General features: G+C 38.4%; 1 long non-coding RNA gene across 1 annotated transcript; it reads right to left on the bottom strand.

The window, feature by feature from the left end:
* Positions 1-6,864: 6,864 nt before the first annotated feature.
* Positions 6,865-7,279, bottom strand: LOC135081319 (uncharacterized). The gene is made up of 2 exons (XR_010259185.1): positions 7,183-7,279; positions 6,865-7,095 (listed from the first exon to the last, which is right to left on the bottom strand). It is a non-coding gene; the product is annotated as an uncharacterized LOC135081319 (long non-coding RNA).
* Positions 7,280-11,692: the final 4,413 nt, after the last annotated feature.

Here is an 11,692-nt window from a genome sequence, read left to right as displayed (position 1 = left end):
AGATTACCCATGAGTTTAACAAACTAGTATAGAAAGAAAATTACCTGGCACTTTACTAATAAATAAACAAACAACGTTTTAATTGCGTTCTCCTTTTAGACTCAAACGTCGGTCCCCAAATGTCCTGTTCCGATTCATTAATATTTGATGTAACAAAGTACGTGTTCTAAGTTGTGAATTTGCACAAAGCACCGAGTGATCGATCAACGTCACTTAGACAGATTAAGCCGGGAGCTCTCAAGAAGTTTTGCGGCAATCTTTGCGCCGCCCTGTATATTCCGTGGAGGATGCACTGCGCTCATTCTGAGAAACGATATTGCATTTAGTCCCATTCAAATGGCCTATACGTATTTTCTATTTTACTGCAATATGTCACCCTATATGCCTCATGTCTCAGTTACAAGACTATGGAACTATGGGAATATAAAGTTACCCCAAAATCCAGTTGAGTTGCACCATCTATTTTTACTTTAACAAACTTCAATAATACGTCAAAAATCTGTCAAACTCCATCCAAAAACACCGGTTATTGTTATAGTTACGGTTAAAGTAAGTTGGTGCAACTCAGCCATAGACTGAAAAATAGAAACATTTAAAAAAAAATATTCATTTGTTCAGCATTTCTCCCACAAAACTTCTCTTATTCATCACGAAACCCGCCTTAAGGTCGGGCCTGAAAATTGTTTTTTATCTCTCACCTCCGTCATTTAAAACCATAGCTGTCTCGCGCCTCGCAATAGCCGACCTGCAGAAACTATTACGACAAAAGTTAAATCAGTTTTGTTGGCTCCTTGGGTCGGATTCATCTGGTTCCTGGTCTGCATGCAATTTTGTTTAGCGATTCTCGAAGAATTGTAAAATATTGCCGGGATTATTTCACTTGCATCGGCTCTAGCAACTTTTGATTTGAACGATGCTTCTTACTGATCTTCTGAAGTTTACTGTTTGAACTCTAACTTACATGTTTACATCTAAATAAGATGCTGGTAAGGATAATAAATAGTAGGATACATCGGCGGCCATTTCGTTTTGCGTCATTCTGATCTTCTACTCGTATTCTAGGTAAGTAATAAATATGGATACGTCATAATGTACTTCAGCAGAAATGTCAAACTTTAGTTCGATTATGCCTATGACAGCTCAGAAAATCTTCATCTCAAGTTTGGGTTGTTTAAAATGAGGGCTTAGATTTATAAAAGACTGACAAAGCTCAATCACACATCTCTTTTTTGTCACGGAGGAAGCTTTGCGCCCCGTCACCACTGCCGGGGGACAGGGTGGTGTGTGGGACTCAAGGCGCCCTGAAAAGGGCGCTGCTCCGTCCTGAAAAGGACGGGGTATACCCACTAAAACCTCCACGGCGTTCCGTCATCGCCCGATTGGGGAGGTCGCGAGTATCCGGCCGTAGCCTTAGACTTCCGCGACAATCTTCTGTGTCCCATCTAGGAACCAAACCCAACCCTAGATAAAATGAGTTGAACTGTCACTCCACTAACCAGGATTTGGACCATGATGAATTAGGCAAAATAGCGGTCGTACACTAATATGTCTAGTCATAACAAAAATGCAAAGAAGATTGAAGCCCCAATTTCGATACCAGCCCTACATTCCAAATCCCAGGTCCTCCAGAGGCATTTCATCATGCATACGCCCGCGAGGATCGCTTACACCTGACGTATGGGCAAGGGCGATCCACACCGTCTGATTTGTAGACTGGATAATGGCGTATAAGTTTCCCCCCTCGTTAGTTTTGTAAGGATCCCCTTACACATCGTTTGGTAGACGATTTATTTTTGGATGGGCAGTGTTATTTTTACTTTTATTAGGCCAAGCTTTTGCTTGCGGCTTCGCACACTTGGAGTCTTTCACAGAAAATATTATTCGCACACATTAAATAGAACCTCCTCCATTTTTGAAGTCGGTTAAAATTACTTACATTTCATTTAACTCATAAGTATCCTAGATCAGCAAGGTATGTAAAATGACATATTTTAAGCATTACCACACTCGTAAGTACCTATTTTATTTTTGTTTCATTTCGCTGGCTTACCATAGGTTACCTAAGAAAAGTAGATCAGATTGTTATCCATAAAGCCATATCATTTACATAGTAACCATTTAAACTAATTAAACCTTTGAAGCTATTCTAGCAGTTAAATATAAAGGTATATTGGCGTTTAACTTCGATTTAGTTTAAATAATTTGAACAGTAGTGAATCTTTTACCAACATGAGATTCAGGGATTATAGGCAGGCATTAATGTATTCAATTTACACAGGGCCCGAGGGGCTATTACGTATCTTATGGATACCTACTCAAGAAAGGTCAACTATTTAATTTGCTATAAATCTTAGTTAAATCGCGGTAGGTATACCAAGAAGGCGACTTTAGGCAAAATGTAATCATAAATATGTACTTACAAAAATCTCATAACTTATCGAATACTCACTATCAAACGAATTACTATCACTATACATATAAGTAGCTTAGTTATCACGGTACGGAGATGGGTAGATTAGCGTTTGTATAATAATTTTATTAGTTACATTAAGTTTAATTAGGTTAATTTATTAATTTAGATAGGTAGATTGGGAAAAATAATTAAAATTAATAAATAATTATTTTTAATGATTTCATTTTAATTAGCGGAAACGCTATTGTTACAATCAGCACGGGAGGAACACCATCCTCATAAATTTACCAGAGACAAATTATGGAGAATTTGAGTTAATTAATAAATGTCAAAAAACGATACCATTTCTTTGTATGTCTATTGCGGCTGCACGGCCAAAGAGTCACGTGGTAAGTTAAAGATTACAAGATAACCCTAAAGTTAAAGAAGATTTTCTAATCGACCCTTTTTCTTTGCGGTCCATTATATCAGAGTAAATACAAATGAGTAGGTCATCTTCATAGAAACGCACCGAGCGCGGTTTGTATGTGAGCGTGCCAATATACGTATGCGGCGCACACGCACACACTGACAAAATTCGGCGCAACCACGACTGGCTTCTCGCTTGGGTGCGCCAAAGTTCACCTAAATTTTCAACTCCGAAAATTGGAAATCCGAAAATGTTCTTCCTAACATTTTTCATCCTAACAATCACAATTCCTAACTACTCTGTCTCTAATATTCATAATTCCGAAGCATTCACATTCATAATGTCATTAGCAATAAACATCTAATATACTTTTATTTGATTTCCTATATTTTCTCAACGTAACCATCTTTTACACTATTATTCAAAGTCATATCTTTTTTGTTTAGATTTCTTTCTTTGACGATAATATTTCTTGTCTCAAGTTCAAGTTTGTTGGCATTAGCACGTATACTTGAGGAAGTATATAGCGAATTGGTCCTATTCATAATTTATTGGTTTAACTTAAGTTAGAACTGCGACCATAACGCACGAGCCGAGCAAGCGAAGCCAGAGTGACGCTCCAGTCATTCAGTCAAGTTCCAGAAACGAATCGGTCCTATTCATAATTATTGGTTTAGGTTAGGTTAGCACTGTGACCACGGCGGACACGGTGGAGCATACCCTCGCTGTCTGCCCGGGCTGGGAGGAACAGCGCCGTGTCCTCTGTGCGGTGGTCGGCCAGAACCTGTCGCTCCCGAGTGTGGTTACTGCCATGCTCAGAGGCGAAGAGGCCTGGAAGGCCGTTGTCTCTTTCTGTGAAGAAGTTATCTCACAGAAGGAGGCGGCGGAGCGGGAGCGAGAGGACGACCCCTCCGCACCCCCGCTTCGCAGACGGAGAAGGGGAGTTAGAAGGCGGTTATACGACCGTTCGCTTCTTCCTCCCCTTGGTGGTGGCCAGCAGGTTGGAGGCGCGGGGGCGCCTCCTCCTGCACTGCACAGGCTACCACCGCCGCCGGACGGGATTGGCCTCGTGGTCCTGGCTAATCCTGTCGGCCCCCCATTAAGTGGGGGCGTGTTGGGTCCCGCCGTGTAGGGCGGGACGTCCGCGGAAGGCGCCTTGGTCGTTTCTAGTACCCAAGGCGCCGACCACTATGCGGCAGAGGGAACACCCCAGGTTTTTAGTGGGTTCGAGTCCCACATAACCTACCGTAACCCGGCGGGTAAAAAAAAAAAAAAAAAGCACTGTGACCACAACGCACGAGCCGAACGAGCGAAGCCAGAGTCCCGCTCCAGTCATTCGGTCAAGTTCCAGAAACGAATCGGTCCTATTCATTATTATTGGTTTAGGTTAGGTGAGAACTGTGACCATAACGCACGCGCCGAGCGAGCGAAGCCAGAGTCCCGCCCCAGTCATTCAGTCAAGTTCCAGAAACGAATCGGTCCTATTCATAATTTATTGGTTTAGGTTAGGTTAGAACTGTGACCACAACGCATGAGCCGAGCGAGCGAAGCCAGAGTCCCGCTCCAGTCATTCAGTCAATTTCCAGAAACGAATCGGTCCTATTCATAAAATTATTGGTTTAGGTTAGGTTAGAACTGTGACCTTATGTTACCTTGGCAAAGAAAACCTTCTGTACGTAGTACTTATTATTATTCTGTGGTATGAGTGAAAATATTATGGTAATTATATTTAGGGATAAAAGTGTTATGATAAAAACAGTAGGAGTTTAAATATATTTACATGAATGATATTATTAATTAAAATTTTCGGAAACATGAGTGTTATGAACATCGCCAGTAGCACTACAAATAGTATGAATGAAAACTTTAGGATGAAAAATTTTAGGAAGAGTGATCATTCGGATTTAAAATCGTTAGGAAGAACAATTTCGGGTAAATAACTTTAGGTGAGCCAATATGGACCCTTCTCGCTTATCCCCGCTAAATTTTGTCAGTGTGTGCGTGTGCGCCGCATACGTGTTGGCGCGCTCACATACAAACCGCGCCCGTGTGTTTCTATGAAGATGACCTACTCATTTGTATTTACTCTGATTATATTTTCTACACAACCTGGGGCCACCATTAAGGTAAATCTACATAGCAACCGATCCCTATGATCACACACAATACCGTCCCAGTAATCCTATAACCCAAACGAATGATTATGCAAATGTGACCGTAACTCCTGCGCATGACTAATAATAAACTGCGTTGATTACGGTCTCGCTTCGATTGACATTGTGGATGAAGAATTAAGCTACCTGCCCATTTTTTTTAGATTTTTGTGATGGCTAGAAATATCCCATTCTCATTACTTTCTGAACACCGCTCGTATCTACATAAGCTTCATTAAACTTTGTGAGCCTTAATCGTATGCTACGCTCCCACGCTGGAACATTAATATAACTTCATCACTTATTCAGCTACAGATTCATTGATATTGACACCATATTGTTTGACATTGGTTGAATCGTTTATTCTGGCAGTTATTATTCAACTAATGTCAAACAATATGGTGTCAATATCAATGAATCTGTAGCTGAATAAGTGATGAAGTTATATTAATGTTCCAGCGTGGGAGCGTAGCATACGATTAAGGCTCACAAAGTTTAATGAAGCTTATGTAGATACGAGCGGTGTTCAGAAAGTAATGAGAATGGGATATTTCTAGCCATCACAAAAATCTGAAAAAAAATGGGCAGGTAGCTTAATTCTTAACTAGAAACTGGTAAAAAATTCATGTAAGTTCACCATTGCGTTTGAGAATTACATTCATCTGTGCCTCTACCATGAGTTTACCTACCGAGCATCTCGCTATCGAGGGCGTAAAAAAATGTATGGCAAATTGTACAGCGCCTCTAGCGGTTAGTAGCTGAACCACAGCAAAACTAAAAACACTACCATGAGTTCATCTCAAATCGTTAGGTAAAAAACCTATCTAAATTAATACGATAGCGACTAAAGTTTTTATTAAGTTTCATACAAATAACTTACCATGAGTTGCAATTTTCAAAGATGTCATCGAAAAATACCTTAGCTGTCACAGTAACGTAACTCACTGGCTTATTGACGTGTGAAAAGCAAAATAAAATTGTGATTTTAGGTCATTTTAGGTGTTTTCTTTATTAAATTAGGTCGGAAAGAAGTTTATTACGATGGAACATGTTATCAGCATGTGGGCAGACCTCCCACTGGGTGGACCGACGATCTGGTGAAGGTCGCGGGAAGAACCTGGATGCGGGCACATTGTGGAGATCCTGAGGGAGATCCTTGGGGGAGGGAGAGGATGCTGCGTTTCCCAGAGATATGCGAGGGAATTGTGTCGTGCGAAGATGTCTAGCTGTGCTGTGAAAATGTGTGCGGGTTTCCACCAAAGCTGTGCGAGGAAAATGTATCGTACGAGGATGTGTAGCAGAGATTTGAAAATGCTCATTAGTGTTGTACAGCCTGAGCCTTTTCTACCAGAGATGTGCTGACCGAGGCGAGGTAAATGAAGCGATTCTATTGGTTCTTTACAAACACATCCTTCGCTACGCATCCTCGCACATCTCTGGTGGAAACGCAGCCTTACGAGATCATGATAGAAAGCTAATCCGACAATGAATATGTATTTTCATAAGTTGAAATTTACTTTTGTTTTTAATCAGTCTGTGTATTATGTACCTATTAGGTTTTGTGAAATAAATAGTCAATAAAAATTAATCATTTTATTTTCCACTAGCTTTTGCCCGCGGCTTCGTCCGCGTGAAATTTAGTTTGTCACAGATCGTCATAATTATAGCCTATATGTTAATCTGGGTTATAAACAATAATACTGTAAAGTTTCATCAAAATCCGTTCAGTAGTTTTTGCGTGAAAGAGTAACAAACATCCAGACATCCAAACTTTCGCATTTTTAATATTAAGTAGGACATTAGTAGGATATGTAATTAGGTTAATTATTATTACTGACGAGATTGCTACCATGTATGTTTAGTGACCATGAAAGATTAAAACAATATAATGTATTTAATTAATTATAATATCTTAAGTTTTACAATAATAAGGTAGGTATATCCATCCAGTTACCCTAGGTCTTTATTATGGATTTAATTTACAAGTAGTTATTTACAAGCACTCTGCTCTAAATCCTTTGGCTTCAGGGAAGAACCTGGACCGCCACCAGTCCAGTGTTCCCTTGGCAGCTCTGTGTATGCGAGTTGCCTTCTTCTTGCTGTTTAAAGTCACTCCACACCTTAACAAATAAACATTACAAATAATAATGACGAAATAAGATAAAAGTAATCAAAATGAATATAGTATAGTAGGTATTTATACACACTTCTCAATTTCTCAGTAGTTTTGGTGTCGCCGGTGGCATCAGCATTTCACGTTCGCGTGTCCGTTAGTTCCACCCACCGTTGACTATTGTTGGCTCTTTCTTGGGAGTGTATATCATAGTTGCGACAAACAAAGGTGCTACAAACGTTGTGGCGACAGTACGTTATGCCGACAATCGATGGCGCGACTGCACATTAGCTCGACGAACGTTAGCGCGACAGAACGATGGGGCGACAAACGAAAGCACGACAGGACTTTGGACCGACAAACCCTAGCGCGACATTACTTAGGCTCGACAAACGATTGCACGACAGAACCTCTGATCGACAAACTATACTGTGGCACAACGTGAATGTATAATGTATATGTCATAGTCAAAGGTCGATATGCAGTCTCTTCGCGGAAGTTCTTCATAGTCCAGCAGTTGCCTGTAAAGGGCTATTACTTTAAAAAAAATACCTATCCTTGGACATTTCGTTTAAAATTCATCATTTCAATTTCTACCCGGCCGGGAATCGAACCCGGGACCTCTCGGCATAGTAGTCCGTTCCTAACCACTACATCAAACGGCCGACATAGACATGGTGATGAAGCATAGTAACAAGGTAATAAAAAATATTTTTATAGAAATTATTAGGTTTATTTTAAATCTTACATGTTCAACTTAATGTGCCATAAGTTTTCAATGTGTAACCTAAGTAGGTATCACTTAACATTAAACTAAAATGACATGTTTACTTTCAATTATAAATAAATGTTAACAAAAATGTACTCTCCGTATTAAAAGATTTTATTCACCTAACTTTGTTTTTATACAGGGTGGAATTTTGTAATGCCACCTGGAGGAAAAGTACTCTTAATACTGAAGATAGAAAATTTTACGCAAAGAAAACATTCCTTTATTTTTGAAAAGAAAGAGACATTCAAAGATTTCAATAGGACTCTCCAAACTCATGAAATATCAAAATTCCCGATATTTTCTGAACACACCTCGATATATGCACATAAAATATAGTAACATAAGGCCAACTTAATGCCATTTGGCATTTTCCTCCAGTTAACCTTGGGGCGAAATTAAAAATATTTTAAATTATTGATATGTATACATTCACGTTGTGACACAGTATAGTTTGTCGATCAGAGGTTCTGTCGTGCAATCGTTTGTCGAGCCTAAGTAATGTCGCGCTAGGGTTTGTCGCTCCAAAGTCCTGTCATGCTTTCGTTTGTCGCCCCATCGTTCTGTCGCGCTAACGTTCGTCGAGCTAATGTGCAGTCGCGCCATCGATTGTCGGCATAACGTACTGTCGCCACAACGTTTGTAGCACCTTTGTTTGTCGCAACTATGATATACACTCCTTTCTTGGGGCCCTTCAGTGGGCATACTCAGATCGCCATATCTATAGAAAAACAACTTTATTGTATCTAGAAAATATAAATCTAGCACTCATATTACTGAATTTTAGCTAGGCACGTGGAAGTTATGCTGGAAAGGTTGTATTTCTTCAAAAAAGCCAGCTCAAAATTATTCGTTTAATTTTGAAATTCCTCCACTACATAGTATGTTTATTTTTACTTAACTTACCTTTCCATAAATTCTACAATCGGTTTAAACGGATAGCCTCAGGTTCTCATTTTCCTATCCTGGTTAAAATCCAATTTTTTGTGGAAAATTATTCATCAATAATCCTTCAACAAAACATGTTTTGTTATCTGTTGTCATGACAACAGCTGCGTCAAAGTCGCAATGACAAGAAATAAACAATACAAATTTAAAATCATCATGTTAATTCAGCTTTAAGCACTGTTCTAGGACACTTAAATTATGCAGTGTTATTTTTGACATTTTTGTTATTTCCTACTCTATCTTTTCTATATAGTTAGAAAGGAGCGGCATTCGTTCTTTCATTCATCCATTCATAGAGTGTGAAGTTGGATACGTTAACATGTGCACCAACATGACATCACAAAATCATCGAATTATCGCTAGCGATTAAAGTATACGGTAATTGAACTCATGGTATGATTTTAATGCAAACTTCATCGATCCACGTTTAAACTCTATCGACTGTAGTATACGAATACAAGTTTTCGATGGCAACTCATGGTATAGGCACAGATGAATGTAATTCTTAAACGCAATAATGGTGAACTTCAATGAATTTTTTACCAGTTTCTATTGAAGAATTAAGTTGCCTGCCCATTTTTTTTTTTTTTTTCAGATTTTTGAGATGGTTAGAAATATCCCATTCTCATTGCTTTTTGAACACCCCTTGTATACACGGAATACTTGGACATACAATATAGTCCAGTATTGCGGGATGCTGCTTTACTGGATCCCGCAAACCTGGATTGCCGTAGGAAAGGGCCCTTATATAAATTTCACGCAATATCTGTGTATTTACTGTGTGTACACGCACAAATCCAAGCTCATTTTCTTGCCGTGAAAGTTATAAACGATTATTTATAAACAGGTTTAGGAAGTTCCCAAAACATCGTACTTATGAACTCCAGAAATATTTCAAGTTAAATGTGCGCACGGGCAACTTCACGCGCTGGAGTATTAGCCGAGAACGAAATCTGATTACAAAGTTCTTTATTTCTATAACTTCACAGAATTTACTGTGCATTGCATTTGAGATAGACACGCGAAAATGAAATGTAATGGAGACAAGATAAAGTTGAGAGTTGAAGCGAGTTTTTTCCACATAAAAGGGGGAAATTGAGATTTCCGTGTTTTTGGTAGTCATAATATTGTAGTAAAGAGGTATTCGCCGACTGACAGGAGATTTTGCGTGTTGATTTTATCGATATTGACTGCTTTATCGCGTTTATGAAAATCCATTCCCTCGCTCCGCTCCCCAGATCTGTTTGGTTAGTAAATATAGATTTGTTCCCGATGGGAACATTCCGGGAAATAAGGGTTTCAATGGGAATACTGGGATGTTTCGCTGGTTAAATATTAAATACCTGTGAAGATGTATTTGGTTGAAGATTCTGTTTTCGTATGAAATACAAAACTTAAAATCGTTTATGCTAAACGTTCTTTAGTTATAGATTAACTGGTTCGGCGGACTTCGAACTGCAAAAAATACGCCTATGTTCATTGGGGCTATTGTAAGATTCTAATGGTGAAAGAGTTTTTCAAATCGGTCTAGTAGTTTTGGAAACAAATCTTTCTTCTTTATATATTATTATAGTGTTGTAGATAGACTTATGAAGAAGATCAAAAAAGAAACAAAAAAATATTAAGTTTTTACTTATAATTACTATTGTGCTTTTTGTCTTTGTCCTGTATTTTAGATAATAATAGGTATTTAATAATAAATTATAGGTTAGTAATTAAAGCGATACCTAAGACCACGATTTCGAGTAAGTGAACCCCGACAGACGCAGATTTAAGGGAATTAATCAACAAGGTGTAGATTTCAATTCGTAAGTTGGTCCATCTTGGGAAAATTCTCAGAAACAACGTAATGAATAGCTCTGTATTAACGTATTTCTCTAATAGTACAAGTTCGTTGAACCAAAGGTCATTTCGAGAAGTCCTCAACCTTTTTTAAAGATCAAAAATATGCCAATGTCAAATAGAAATTGATTTGATACAACTCGAAGACAGAACATAGATGTTTTGTCTATTGTTCTTTCATAGATTCCATGAAGATAAAGTATTCCCGTAAGCAGGTCTGGTCAAGACGCCATCGGATAGAAAGCAAGTTGTTCACACAACAACCCGTTTGACATCGATGCGCGCTCAAATTCAAAGTAGGTTTATAAATTTTGGTTCTATTTGCGGTCAGACTACTTATACATATTATGTACATATTATGTATAAACGGCTATAGTAATGAGACATGAAATATGGGAATAATCCTGTCTGCCTTTATTATTCTAATTAATTAGTATCACCAAGCTTCCACCATGACTGTGTCCATGCCTAGCGCCTCATCATGGAAGCTACTACTAGTTCGCGGCAATCCAGATTGGTTGATTATATCAGTAATTACAATACTGTCGCCAGTTTCTTTAGTGATGTTCAACTAAAAGTATACATATTATCGATAACGTGTCCGAAAGTATCTGCATAAATATTTAGTTAATACTTTCATTCAATAATATCGATATTGCTATGCTTAGCCCAAACGTTAACTGACAAACAAAGCTTTTCTTATGTTCTCATTAAATTCGTCTTATACTACTTATGCATATGGTATCAAAGCTTAAATAAATAAACACCTAAAAACATCAATAGCAATTATTATTATTTGTGTATCTCTTTCATAAAACACATAAAAGATACCTTTACATTTTGTAACCTGAAATCCGCTCCATCCACGCTAATTTCCAAATTCTTCTTTATTTATTACTCGTTTATTAACAGTTTATTAATTTCCCAGATTATACTCGAAAACTGGCTTTCATTGACGGTCGGTTCTTTAAGGTGGTGAGGATGAGGAAGAAAATGTCCTGTTTATCGGTACCGGAAAATACGTCAGTATCGATAGGTGTTTGTA

Source organism: Ostrinia nubilalis, chromosome 19 (genome assembly GCF_963855985.1).
Source record: "Ostrinia nubilalis chromosome 19, ilOstNubi1.1, whole genome shotgun sequence".
Classification (NCBI taxonomy): Eukaryota; Metazoa; Arthropoda; class Insecta; order Lepidoptera; family Crambidae; genus Ostrinia; species Ostrinia nubilalis.
Note: the sequence above shows the minus strand (reverse complement) of the source record. Positions and strands in the feature narration are given on the sequence as shown.